Below are 14,817 nucleotides of genomic sequence, written 5' to 3'. Positions count from 1 at the left end.
AGTGCTGGGTCTAGATGACCCCAGCTAGATACTCATCTAACCTCCTCTTGAAGACCCCAGGGTAGGGGAGAGCACCACCTCCCTTGGGAGCCCATTCCAGACCTTGGCCACTCTGACTGCGAAGAAGTTCTTCCTAATGTCCAATCTAAATCTGCTCTCTGCTAGCTTGTGGCCATTATTTCTTGTAACCTCCGGGGGCGCCTTGATGAATAAATCCTCACCTATTCCCTTCTGTGCCCCTGTGATGAACTTATAGGCAGCCACAAGGTCGCCTCTCAACCTTCTCTTGCGGAGGCTGAAAAGGTCCAGTTTCTCTAGTCTCTCCTCGTAGGGCTTGGTTTTCAGGCCCTTAACCATACGAGTGGCCCTTCTCTGGACCCTCAAAGGACAGCCTTGAAGTCAGGTCAGCTCACTGGGGCCTCACATGACCAGAAGAGGGGTCAGGCCAGAGCTAGATAAGCCCTGGGATCTGGCCAGTCAAGGAGGCCAGCCCCCAGTGTCACAGAGTGCAGAGCTCCTGACAGCAGGGCAGGGCCCCCGAATCTGAAAAGAAGGCTGGAAGAAAGCAGCTCTGCAGGCCTGGGAACAAGAAAGAGCTACCTAGAGAGAAGGAGACACTTGTTAAGCACACAAGTGGCCTTCATTTTTGTGTTAAGACTAGTGGCTTAGGTTTGGGACTAGAGGGGTGGTTCAGAAATCCCATTAGTGCTTTAGGGGCACATGACTGCCTTGGGCTCTGCTGAGGGCAAGTTCAAGGCAAAGTGGGGGCTGGGACCCAGAAGCCAGGCTTAGAACAGTGGGCCTGGGCTGCAGGACCAGCCAGAGTAGAGAGGCAGAAGCCAGGAAGGCTAAAACCCCAACAAAAGAAGGAAGGTCTGGAGTGGCCTAGAAACAAAGGGACAAGTGTCCCACCCAATAGGTAACTCAAAATTTGTGAAGCATAGAGCATGGTGGAGAGGAGGTATGGAGCCATGCAATTAAGCCCTTAAGGCAAAGGACTACAACCACCAGGTGTTCCTTAGAACAAGACCAGATCTGGGAAGCCCTGGGGCAGCTTCCCTTTTATAATCATAAAGAGCATGAAGACATAGCAGGCAAGTGAAGGAAAGACTGTTTCCAGAGTGAGCAGGGAAAAAAGGGAATTTTGTGAGCCTCCAGAGACTTACGGCCACACCTGGGGATGGCACCCTGTTAACAGAACCCCAGGCCCTGAGGCCTGGATCAGTCACCTGATCCTAGCGCACAGGGCTAGGCAGACCAGGTACACCAGATCCCAGGGCCCAAACCTGGCATTCAGGGGCTTGGCGGGGCTGGTGCCACGAACCAGGGCCCAACCCCAGCACACTGGGGGGCTAGGAGGTGGTAGCACCAGACCCCCAGGACCCAATCCTGGCAAGCTGGGGTGAAGGAGGAGGAGGAGTTCCAGGCCACCAGGGATCAATCCCAGCATGGACAGCCAGCAGAACAGGGGTTAAAGGACAACCTTGTAGTCAGGCTGGGCTGGAAAGGGGTGGCAACAACCCCCAGGACCCCATCCTGACCTGCTGGAGCAGGATGGGGCAGTGCTGGCACCCAATCCTGGCGCACAGGGTAAAGAGGAGCTAGTTCTGTGCCCCAGGGCTCAATCTGGCCCATCGACCAGCCCTACCCCACTCATTTGGACTGCAGGGCCAAAAGGTTTAGCACCAATGGTTAAAAAGACTGAGCCCAAGAGTCCATAGGCAGGTAGCACAACAGGTCTAACAACAGTGCTGTATATGTACATTCAAATATTTTGGGAGAAATTTCCAGAGTTTGTGCTCTTGGTAGAGAAACTTACCCTGAGATGCCTAACAGACAATGGAATGATAAGACCCTGAACAGCAGAGAGCGTCTATATACCACTTAAGTTTTGAAACTATTCTACTGTGCTTTCACCTTAACCTTCCTCCCAAACCCCAGATATTTGCACCTTTAAGTCTCCTTTTCCCTCCTTTCATACTGGTCTGTTCCATCCTTATTCCTGAACTCCTGCCCCCTGACAGATACTGCAACCACAGATCCTCAAAATATTGTTCCTCATTTGCTCACTCGGATGAATGGGATTTATTCAATTCAAATTGCTGCCTCTTAAGGAGGCCCCAGTGAAAAAAGATTACTATCTAATCTGCTTAACCCTACACTTCATTGGTTACACCACTTGTAGGAAATATGGCAGCCTCTCACACAGAATAACTCCCAACTCTTCCTGCTACAGCACTCAAATTTTAAGGTAACTTTCAAAAATCCTCACAATGACCATATTCCACTTCTGCCAAACAGCCCCATAAATAGTAGCGTTTGTCTATACAAACTTTTAAAATGAGGAATGGTGTGCAAAGGGCTAGATGACCATATAGTTATGATGTCTGCAAGCAGTGAGCTAGAAACACCACAAGATTCCAGTCCTCTATGAGTCAGAAAGGATATGCCAGGACCTAAAGAACAACAGTGAAAAATCATCAGGAGCCAGAAAGGTCTTTAGTTACTAAGGAAACCCTCCCTGGGATCACCACTGGGTAACATTACTAATAAATAGAGTACAGCTACCAAGGGGATTGCTGGAATCTTGACTAGGGCAAAAAAAAATGCTGACAACTCTCAAGAATCTACTTTCAGCATCAAGTTCAAATAATCCTCTTGACACTGACAAACTTGTGAACAACCATTCCATCTGTACTCCCCTTTTCCTGGTTAAAAGTGATTGAGATGTCTTTAGCTGGCAACTAACTTTTAAAAGAAAACTACAATACGTCAGGTAATCAACCTGTTTTTTTTACTTGGGAGTATGTGACATAGACTGCATCTGGTTTCCTTTGCCAAGAATCTTTGGCTGACAGCAGACAAAGATCAAGCAAAAATGCAGATTCTATTAAATCCATCATCCATTTGATTGTAATGACATATTTATAGAACCTGGCAAGAACAGGCTCGTCTGTGTGCGAGTACTCCTTTCTTTTTCTTCTCCAAGTATTCAAAACATATGATATTGGAGAATGCTATTTTGTCACATCCCTTAATCGGTATGTATATAAGGTAATTAGAGAAAAAAGGTTCTACAGAACACCCATATCTCATTCACAGAATCAGAGCAACATTGTTGCAAGTTCACTGGGGAAATACATTGCTAAACTAAGTAAGACTGGGCTTTGGAAGTCATGCTAGATGTTTCAGGAATCTGAATGATAAATACTTTATTGAAATTTGAGGGGAAAACGCTGAATGAGATCTACCTCCTATATGCAATCGAAGATTAAGAGAACTGACCAAAAAGATTAAAGAGCATCAGCTGCTTGGAAAACACCTCTCTCTCTCTCTCTTTTAAACACAAAAAAGAAGCAACTGTGCAGTTTGGATATGCAGTTGGATTCTCCAGCTTTTTCTAGATATTCAAACAGCCAGAGGCTTTTGTCTCTTTGCAACTGGATTATTGCTGGGACTTTCAATTTGGGACTACACTTTCAGATAGGGGTGGGCAAAATGGCAGATCCAGCCAGGAGCCAGGCTCCACTTCCCAGCAGTTCCTGCTCACATGGCTGGAGCCAGGCTTCATGGAGACCCCAGCCACAGCGCAAAGCTGGGGTTGCTATGGAGACTGGCCCCAGTCGCGCTGGCAGGGCACACATTAGGGGCAACTTGGTCAGGGCCAGGGCAGAGACACAATCTGCAGCCTGCATGATCCAAGCAGAGATGTGCAGGCTGCAGATCACGGCTCTACACCTGCTCCAGACCAGGCTGGCACTGCTGCAAGGAGCCAGGGCAAAGCCATGATGTGCAGCCTGCCCGGAGCGTGCAAGCTGCAGATCATGGTTCTGCCCTAGCCCCAGAACAAACTGCCCCTGCTGCAAGATCCCAGCAGCTCCAAAGAAGGCCACTGCCCTGCTGTGTACCCTGCCAGTGCAATTGGGGCCAGTCTCCATAGTAACCGCAACCTTGAGCTATCACAGTGCAGCTGCGCCTGCGGTCTCCATCGAGACTTGGCCTAGCCATGCGGGCAGGGGCTGCTAGGAAATGGAGTCCACTGTGGGCCAGATCTGGCCTACAGGCCAGACTTTGCTTGCCCCTGCTTTAAGATTATTTGAAACATCCTATCCAGTAAGTTTACTTAAAGGTAAGCCTCTCAAATAACATATTCCACTTGTGCTCCATAACTACGTGAGCTTTCAAAAAGTTTCCATGTTCAATGCAAAAATGTTGGTTTATGTTTATTAAGCTCCTACAGGTATGAATCCTATCCATCTTATAACCAAAGGTCAGAGCATTTACCCACACTAGTGCACTATAGCCTGCCCAATTACTCAGAGTTTTTCCTGAGATGACTGGAAACTTCACTGATTTTTGAGGAGGTAGTATTTTAGTGATGACACTGAAGTTTTTATTCCATGCTTTATAATTTGAGTTGTTCATGTTTAATGTAACATTATTACCCTATTGCTAATAATTTACATGTGCATTGAGATGAACAGATGGGAATGATCTAAAGTAGACAAAAGACTGAGAAAAGTTACTGATACTTTATCAAAGGAAGAACTCAGATTTTGTAAATGGGGGTCCAAGGAGTTTGAAGGCTCTGAGAGCCACAGACATGCTTGAAAAATGCTTACCTTTAAAGCATGCAATTAGAAACAAATGCAGCAGCAGCCCAAAGGAAAATCATCAAGAAACAGCATAAACCCTTTATTTTGATATGCAGAGCCCTTATTACACTGCCTAAGTTAAGTCACCAGCGAGGGATGTAAAACTGTAAGACAGTTACAGACACATTCATACACATGGACCTAACTAATTCATAGAGGCTGCCTCTGGATTTTGCGGTCCTGGCACAGCACTGAGCGCCACTTTCGTGGCATACCACAGTTGCCCCATGCCCTACCCCCGCACCTTTAATTGGCAAAGGGGCCCAGGAAGATCCATCCCTCCCCAGAGATTGATAGGTGCCCTCCTGTCAATCTCCAGAGAGGGGCAGGATTTCTGGGGCCCCTTAGCCAATCACATGCAAGGGGGTATAGGCAGCAGAAGGCTGGGGTTAACAGTGCTTAGCCTCCTCCCTTCTGCTCCCCCCAATGCAGGGCAGCAGTGGAAACGCAGAGAGCCACAGGGCAGTCCAGCTGCCGAATCTGGGCAGCTGCAGCAGCAGTGTATAGAGCACTGCCCACCACAGCAGGTAAGTTTGTTGTTTTAAAGAAGCATGGGGCGGGGTGGGGGCAAACAAGGCCCCATAGTGAGGGAAGGAGCGGGACAGAGGCAGGGGAAGAGGTGATTGGGGCCCCAGGGTGGGTTGTGGAACCGTCAGAGTGCAGGCAGCTGGTCCAGGGGTGCGGGGAGGCTTCCGCCAATGCGTGCACCCTGGCAGAGGCCCAGGGGGCATATGCCCTTCAGATCTGTGTGCAGGGTGAAAGTAGGCTGCTGCTGCGAGCTCAGCTCCGAGTCCCACTGCCCTGGGAGCAGTGTGATGCCATGTGCCTGCTGCGTGCTGACTGACAGGGCCACAGTGAAGCAGGGAACAGAGCTGAGCCCACAGTGACAGCCTGCTTTTGCCCTGCGCACAGATCTAGGGGACACCTGCACACCACGGTGCACACAGCAGCGGGAGCCTCCCCATACCCCTGGACCAGCCACCCAGGCTCCAATGGTCCCACAACCCACCCCAGGGCCCCAATCACCCCTGTCCCTGCCTCTGCCCCACTCCCTCCCTCACCATGGGAGCCTCAATCTGCTCCCCCCCCCATACCCCTTCCCCATGACAGACTTACCTGCTGGGGGAATGTGCATGCATGCACACACACGTGCTCAGCCCCCCCCGATAATATTTTTTCCCTCCACCTATGCAATGGGGGGGGGGGGCCTCCTGCCCCTTCCTAGAGATTGACGGATGGACATCTGTCCATCTACAGGGAAGGCAGGACAGTCTGCTGCAAAAATTTCTCCCCTCTCCCTCCTCCCCATGCTTTAGGACACCTGGGCTTCCCACCTCTGTTTGCAGCTCCATTTTCATCCTTCTTCCTCCCCTACCTATTTCCCAGCTTTTTTGCAGGGACCAGACTTTTTCAAGTGAAACCGACCAAATTGGTAGTTTTGGCGAAAACTGTGAATTTGGTAGGTCCCTATTCATACAAGTATCTTTCATTCTTGGCAATGCTAGCCAACACTGGCCTAATGCCTTTCATGGACAATCAGTCTGACCCGAAGTGTATATCTATGCCATTCAATAAGGGGGACAATTGTTTCCTTCCAAACCAGAAGTAGCATAACTGCTTTAATTCAGCACTAGAGAGGTTACCAGTGTCCATGAAGCACTGCACACACAATGGGTATGCTACTTCCAGATTAGGAGACAGTGTGTGTGGAGCATGTGCAATGTGTCTTAGTATACTACTGTCTGGCACTGTGATAGGGTATACAGCTATACCATGCAAAGTGAATTGCCTTCTAGATAGTTTCTATCCTTTTCAGTCAAATGGCAAGAAGGTTAAGGAGCCATAACTACTAGTTAGAAACACGTTCTTTATTCTGCTCTATTCCCTTTCTGCTACTTGGGTTATGCAAAGGGAACAGCTGCCACTCATATGTTTCCTGCAGGGTATTTTGCAGGAAAAAGGTGGACACCTGGTGGGCAAGGAACTTGGCAATGCTCAATCCAAAGGACCTTATAAAAGGCAAAGCAGATATTTCAGACACCAAGCCTAGATATAGTTTTATAAACACATCCCTCCATTGGTAATTAGTTGCATATAAATAAAGCTTTCATTAATCTATATAGCTCTAAAGTTTGAGGAGGACAGCATCAATTCAAGATATTTTTTTTTTTTTTTAATTGGCAGTTTCAGATATAAATGCTGAAACCCTTGGGCAACTTGTGGTTTCAGAGTCATATATTTTCTCTCTCATTTTTTAAAAAGATGGCTTTTATTGTTGCTTGAAAGCTTTTTCCACTTCAAGAGAACAATTTCAGTCAATTTTCTCTAAAAAGAAAAGTTACTTCTGTATAATTTGTTACAGTAGCTTAGTATTACTAACAATCAGTGGAGACACGTAAGGGGCGAACAGGGATGCACATACACCCGAGAACACTGGTGCACCCCCGACAGGTCACGCTCCCTGCTTAGGTGACAGGCGGGGGCAGGCAGGAGTGCTGGTGCCCCCCCCCGCGAGTGCCATTTGGGGAGTGGAGCTTCTGAGAGTGCTGCAGCCACTTCCCGATCAGCACAATTGGCCGCAGGGGGACCCTCCCCAGTTGGCAAGATTGGGGGGGGTCCCCAGCGATCATCGCTGACTGGTCACTGGGGGGACATATCCTCCCCACCCCCCCAACTCAGGTGGCACCAGTCACCCACGCTAAGAATACTATAAGTATTATAGGTCCTGCCTCTGTGGCCACAGGGGACAGTGGCCTCAAGTTTCAGCAGGGGAAATTTAGGTTGGAGATTAGGAGGAACTTCGTGAGTATGAGGATAGTCAGGCATTGGAACAGGCTACCTAGAGAAACTGTGGAATTTTCATCCTTGGAAGTTTTCAAGAACAGACTGGACGGACATTTAGCTGCAATGGTTTAGTCAGAAATGCTCCTGCCATAAGCAGCAGGCTGGAGTAGATGACCTTGTGAGGTCCCTTCCAGCTCTACTTTCCTATGATCCTATAACAGTGGGTAAGTTCTAAGATACCAGTGTCCAATTTTTAATATAAATTGTCCCTTCAAAACTTAAAAAATGTACTGAAGTGTTTGGAAACTTACATATTACAATAACTGAAATGTTATAACACTGAAAATTTTCAAGCTAAAAAATGAATTATTTGAATTTCTACAGGCAATTAAAAAAAACAAAAAGAAAGGAAGCCAATTATGGAAAAAAGAGAAAATACGGGCTAGAGCCCTGGACAAGTTCTAAAAGGTTTGAAATACCAAAAATGTATTGTTGCGTTAGTTTCATCTTTAATATATATAATGAAAATAAAGTAATAAAATCTATTCTTGCACTAGTATTATCCAGTAAAAAGGCTGACATGTAACAGTAATAAGAGAAAACACCATTTTTGAACTAACAAAGAGTAGTATAGACGTTAAACTCCTTAAGACACTAAAGCAGATAATACCAACTTCACCCACTTTCTTGCTTCTTCCTCAGCTATCTGATAAGTTTTAATGATTGGTAATAATAAAGAGAGCTTAAGCAAGACTTCTCATACTTCAGATAATGTTGAGCAAGTGTATTAAACTAGTTGCATCTAGACCCAGATGCCTAGTCAAGACTAGGGTGCAATGTCGCATGTACAAGGACATGGTCATGGTGCCCATTTCAAGACTATGCAGCTAATGCAAAGAGAATAAGAGAAAAGAACTATGTTCATTTGCCTTAAAAAGCATATTTATATTAAAATTATGAACAAAGTGCCAGAAATATTTACCTCCACACACCAAGCAATTACCTAATTTCTCACAAGTGCTATAGCAAGAAAAAAAAACTTTAGTACACAACAACAATGAAATCCAATCTCACATCAAATCAAATTTTACTTGCCTCATTAGTATTATGGCAGTTAACTATGTAAATCAACCATGCATCAATGGGAAAACATATGCCTAGACTTTAATACTATTAAACTCATCTGTCCTTTTCAAAAGAAAAGCAGCAAGGAACAAATAATTGTAGGTTTCCTCAATATAATGTAACCAGTTTAACTCATATTTTATTTCTGGATAAATATGCAGCCAGAAGAACTAAATTTGACCCTCACGTGTGCATAGACTCAACCATTTGCACCCAGTACTGTGTTTAAAGACCAAGTTATAATGCAGTTTCAGTTTCCAAAATGGGCCTATAGTCACTTAACCTCTAGTCAAGAAATATAGGACAGTCTCCTCTTTCAGTCAGTCAGATGGAATCACTGAAACATGAGTGCACCACTCTATTGCAGAGCTTGGTACCCTGTAACATCCTTGTCTTTGCTGGCCTAAGGAATAAAACTCCAAATCCTACTGACACATTCCCCCTCACACTCAAAAACATCACTCTTTCCACTTCTTTTTTTCTCCATGTAGGATTTCATGTGTGCTATTGCACACAACACTGAACTCTGCAGGTGTATCACAATCAGCATGAGATTTTTGGAAGTTTTATAGTGCTGACGTTTTTGCTAGGCCAAATGCCCTCTGTTCAAGGGAAAGACACAGGAAGAAAATGGATTTTTTGCTATTTGCCACATCCTTCACTACCAAGAACAGCAAAGAAAAACTGCATAGCAGGTAACAGCAATAGTCATTCTCCAAACATGGCACCAATATGAAAATAAGATAACATCATTTTCATTCTGCTGTTCCTCTTGCCATCCTACTGACAGGTAACTGCTATAGAAAGGAAAAGCAAAGGCAACCTACTAAAGAACTCTGAAATGTATTACAAGCAAGTTAGGAGGAAGCAGAAAGGAAAACAGGGAGGAGACAAGATTCCTACAGTCCTCTGCCAAATTCACTCCCCTGAGAATTCATAGTACCATATTTTATGGTATTTGGCTTCTACACAGAAACAGGATAGTAGTAAATACTTTAAGTGAACATTGTGTCCATGTGATGACAGATGAGAAATCTGGTCTCAGAGACTATCAACTTATCTAAAACAGGGATGTCAAACTCATTTGGTCCCCTGGTGCAGATCTGGACCCACCTCCAGCAGTAGGGCAAGTAGCACGATCAGTTCAATGAGTAGCGGGGATTAATCACAGCCATCACTAGTACACTATTCCATCCTGGCCCACGCAGTCAAAACTTGTCTCCAGTAGAGCTCCATGCCTCAAATGTCATCAGATTCCCAACTTCACTCACCCACCCCTAAATTCCCAGCCCTTCCAGGAGCCTTTTGGGCTGCATCTTTGACATCCCAATTTAATGATACAAGAAAACCAGTAAAGATGTAGACACCCCAAAACTACCCTATCATATATCCTTTTATTTTTTTGACCTGAACGATTCCAGTAAGTGGAAAGAAGATTCAGTCTCCCTGATACTTCAACCCATGGCCTCTGCTGAGATTATCAATAAAATGTGATAATGACTGCTAAGTGAGACATTTCCATTGAAAACAATGTCCTACACGCATGCAGTGTGACTTCAACTATAGAGAAGTTTTCTTCAGAAAATATTTGTAAAGAGTTGCATGTGACTGAGCAGTATGCTTAACAAAGAAGCATTTTTGTTCTGTTAACAGGAAGATTATTTGAAGAGTTCAGTTTTACCTTGTAAATTTGGAAAGGAAGAGGAGATAAAATACTCTTTAAATTAGTTCCATATGTTAAAGGATCAACACAAGCAAAATGTTAATCCCAAAGTTAAAGGAGACCTAGCAACTAAATGCTTTCTCACTTTCTTAGCTGACATTTTGTTAAATTGTTCTTACAATCCCAAATATTCCTATACCAAGATGAAAGATAATACTATTTGTTCCAATGTGTTCATTTAACAAAACTGATAGCAATTGGTTTCCTCTATTTGTGGGGGTCTTTTACATAATAACAAAGAGAAACCGGGGAAATGCAATTATAAAAACCAAAAACATATGCCAGGGATGAAGCCATCATATCTTTAAGAGAACTGTATTTCCATTTGGCATCTAATTAACTAAGAGCTATATTATAAAGTTCAATGAACAATGTTCAGCCATTTTGTATTATTACTATGGTGCTTGGGTAAATATTATCCATATAAACACTGAAACTAACATACTTAATAAGCAAAGAAAGTACTTACCACTCTGGCTGCTCTTTCCTGAGACTCACACTTCCTGCAAAACCAAGGTCCAGTGGGTACTTGCACAATTCCATAGCAAGCTGTTTTGAAAAAGATAAAGTATCTCAACAACTGTAAGGGTACCACAGTACAATGATGATATCTAGCTCTGATACAGTATTTTTTCAATAATCAATCCCAAAGTATCTTACAAAGAAGTAAGTTTACTTCTACGTGCAATTCATGTTACTTCTGAAATAGTACCAAAACTATTCTCAGGCTAGAGATCAAATACAACCTACTCATCCCTTAAATTTATGCAAAATATTTAAGCAAAACAAACTACAGTTTACATTACATTTTGATAAAAAACAGTAATTGTTCAAATATAGCAGATGTTTTGTGTGCAATCTGTTTTGCTATTTAATTTACTAGGATAACCAAATAAAAGACAGCTTTACAATAACAAACATCTGTCATAAGTTAAGTATTTTAAAGATTTAAAAAAAAAAAAAAAAAATCACACTGAAAATAGAACATCATTGGAAATTTTTCGTTTTGTCACAAATTCCAGTCAGTTGAATTTCCTTACACTTGAGGAATACTGCAATAAGCACAAGCTACTCGTGTTAGACTAAATACAAAAAAAAGTTGATCTAAAAATGCAAACAGAATTGCAAATGCATCCTGAACCTAAATTGATCAAAGTTGTTTATTGCTACAATATAGTCCAAGGCTTACAGTTATTGGTATGCTTACAGATAACTTTTGTATGCGTGTGCACACATACAAACAAATGCCTGATGGAAGGACATGATCCTGGCTCTTCAAGGAGATCAGCTCATGTGACCCCCTGTATACCCATGCAGGGTTTATTGACTTCAGTGTGGTTCCATGTGAATATATAGGTCTCGCTGCCTGTATTAGCCTGTAGAATTGTGGCCTAACTCTATACAGCTTACAATAAGGCAGGGCCATAATAAGAACTTTTGAGCACGATAGTAATATAAAGTAATTCAATATTATGGTTTGTGTTTTAAATGTACAGATCAGAAAAGGCTGAGTAGTGATTCTCACAGCACCATTAGCTGTGCCCTTTTGAACTTCGGGTATATACACACTTCAGTATTTGTACAGCTTTCATGTCTTCATACAGGCAAGGTAGCCTAATAGTTCCTGTGGAAACCACAATAATTTGTAACTTGTAGAAAGTAAATTTCAAATCTCAAATGCAGTTTTACATTCCCCCTAGCTCTGCATTTTGTTCAAAGAAAAAGTGACAGTTTGTTTCTATTTCTAAGTGTGTAGTCAAATAAAACTAAGTGATGAAAAAACTCCACATGCCCCCCCCCCACACACACACACACACCTCCCCCTCCATAAGTTAACAGCAAAGAGGAAATGGAAGAAAGGAGTACTACAAACTCGTAATCACTATCCAGTTTTAGCACTATATTTGAATGTAAAAGAAAACGTTTTATAGAACTATCCCTACAATATGGAAGTTATATAATGATATAGAAAGCATCAAGTTCCCACTCGATAAAAAATTCCAACAAATTATTTCCCGTAATTATTCATATTCACCAAACAAAGAATCAGTCTTCCAAATGTCACTTGTGCTTTTCAAGCATTCACAAATGGAACCATCTCTTGTCATTTTTTGTTTGCATATGCAAAAAGGTATGATTACCATAAAAAATACATCACACTTAATTATACTAAATTCAACCAAAGCAGGCAAAGAAAAACACACAGTGTCATCCAAAGGTGTACTCAATAAAGTTTACAATCTTACTGCTGAAGTTACCTTGCTGTGCTTACAATTTGAAACTGGCAACAGATTCTATAAAAATACATCTTATGGTATGAAGCAATTCAGGGTCTGGCAACTCAGGTAGAGATCTAGCAGTTAGACAAAACCTTAACATGGCACACCTTACATTATATTTCTGAGAGAGAACATTTACAAATTAAAAAAATACAGGTGAATTTTTAACACCACACTTCTTACTTCCACAGATTACAAGGTTATTTTTATGCAGTGCACAAGACTTCCTTATGCTTAAACCTCTGTTATTTCTATAAAGTTTCTTTAAACTTGTTAGTTCTTATATTCTGTGCATTATATCGGAAGCAAAATTTATAGCTTTTTTTGAACTAGCTAAAAGAAAAAAAATATGCATCCAAGAGACAGAAGCCAAACAATTTTAACCAAACTCTCAGAATAAGGATATTTTCCTTAGACTAATAAGTATGAATAATTTCAGCCCAAAAGTAATGCGAAATCTACAAGCACCTATCAAAACAAAAACAGTCTGTTACAACAAAATGTCTTCCTCTGCTAATGTACCAGTTCCCCTACCAGTTTTATAATGCCAACTGCCAAGCTGTACAGTGTCTCAGTAACATACACTCAAAGTGTCATAGCTTTAATACAGTACATCCAAATCAATAATTCTTCCTTTTGTGTAACCACAACAATACTATTTAACCTCAGAAAAATATAGCATCATGAGGTTATATTGCTGAACTGGCATATCTGTATGTTTGGGTAAAATAACTGCATCTAACTTTGAGTCACCTTCTATATTAGGAGTATTTTTGATAAACACAAGCTTTCTTGTGTTTGATAATACCAATAGCTCTACTGGAATTAGAAGCATCGGGACTCCAAGCACTGCAACTGGTTGCTACCATCATTCTGAATGCTTTACTGTATAACCCTGATCACAGTGTCATCCCCAAAATGCTAGTATTCCCAAAGGTGTCAACGCTAATGAAGCTGAAAGGATGTTAACACAGGTATGATTTTTAAGCTTAGATATAAATAACTGAACCCTCCTCCTGAAAGTGAACACTTATGTTCTGATACCACTTTCACTAAACCCAATTTACTAAAACTGAAAACAAATCCCTGCCATCAGCCCAGCCACCTTCAACTATGTCCAGCTTGGACTGTCTCTTTCAATATCAACTCTGCTTTCAAATCAGTGATGCCTTATCTTGAGCAGAGTCATTATGTAGATGCTAGTCCACCCCTTTCACCTCTGCCACTAAGAGTTCTTTGCTAAGAATAACTTTATTCATTTTTCACTCGCTCTGGATTGTCCCCTGCTTTCATTTTATGAAGATTTCTCCCCAGTTCACAAAACCAGGTGCATCTTTTGCAACTAACAACCAATAATCAAGGGTTAAAACTCTGAACTGCTTCTCAGGTACCATAGTGCAGGAATGGACAGCTTCATCTGGCATGGCAAAAATACTGTGATCCCTCGTGTGTCAGGTGTACACACTAATGAGCTCCAAACAGAACTAACTTCCCTCCAATGAGTTCACCGCACTAAAACAAGTTGAAGAGCAGGGCATGGGGCTCACTCTGGAGCTGCGCAGGAAAAACTACCAACTGCCATTACTGTTCCTTGTTTCTGCAACCAAAATAAAGTCCACGGGGGTTGTTTTGCTAGCCTGAGTGGAAACACCACAAACAGTTTCCTCCTCAAAACAAAAACAACTTGCTGGTAGCAAACAGGCAATCCCAGGCATACCCACCATGCCTGTCAGCTTTGAGCTGGACACCACCCAACCTCCTCCAGGGCTAGACACAAATGTGGCCCGGGTGATTAATACCAGCAACCCTCCCCTCCCCCGCCCAAACCACCCCAACAGGAAGTCTCGGCATGTCCCTGGCACCCGCAGCCAAACGACATGACAGGGAAAGCGGGAGCAATCACATGACAGCCGGTCTGCCTTCCCGTCTCTTGGCTTCCCTCCACCAGCTCCCACACGCGGGGAGGCAGAGACACAAATGTGGCCCGGGTGATTAATACCAGCAACCCTCCCCTCCCCCGCCCAAACCACCCCAACAGGAAGTCTCGGCATGTCCCTGGCACCCGCAGCCAAACGACATGACAGGGAAAGCGGGAGCAATCACATGACAGCCGGTCTGCCTTCCCGTCTCTTGGCTTCCCTCCACCAGCTCCCACACGCGGGGAGGCAGGAGCCCGGGGGGGAGGGGAGGGGAGGGCAGTCACAAGTTGCGGTGGAAGAAGCGCAGGGCGGGGGCGGCCCCGCAGACGCCC

The 14,817-nt window shown here is 43.5% G+C and overlaps 1 protein-coding gene across 5 annotated transcripts in view; it reads right to left on the bottom strand.

Moving 5' to 3' along the window:
* MLLT10 (MLLT10, histone lysine methyltransferase DOT1L cofactor) overlaps positions 1–14,738 on the bottom strand; it is a 242,181-nt gene extending 227,443 nt beyond the window's left edge. Inside the window, exons 1-2 of one of the 5 annotated variants that reach the window (XM_025199722.1) lie at positions 14,670–14,738; positions 10,757–10,836 (exon numbers count right to left, since the gene is read on the bottom strand). The gene's annotated coding sequence lies outside the window, so the exon portion shown is untranslated. Of the gene's footprint in view, positions 1–10,756; positions 10,839–14,669 lie in introns of those variants that run through there. The other 4 variants (XM_025199714.1, XM_025199715.1, XM_025199717.1 and 1 more) reach the window with 4 other exon arrangements.
* Positions 14,739–14,817: the final 79 nt, after the last annotated feature.

Source organism: Alligator sinensis, unplaced genomic scaffold, assembly GCF_000455745.1.
Source record: "Alligator sinensis unplaced genomic scaffold, ASM45574v1 scaffold221_1, whole genome shotgun sequence".
In the NCBI taxonomy this organism is placed as follows: domain Eukaryota; kingdom Metazoa; phylum Chordata; order Crocodylia; family Alligatoridae; genus Alligator; species Alligator sinensis.
Note: the sequence above shows the minus strand (reverse complement) of the source record. Positions and strands in the feature narration are given on the sequence as shown.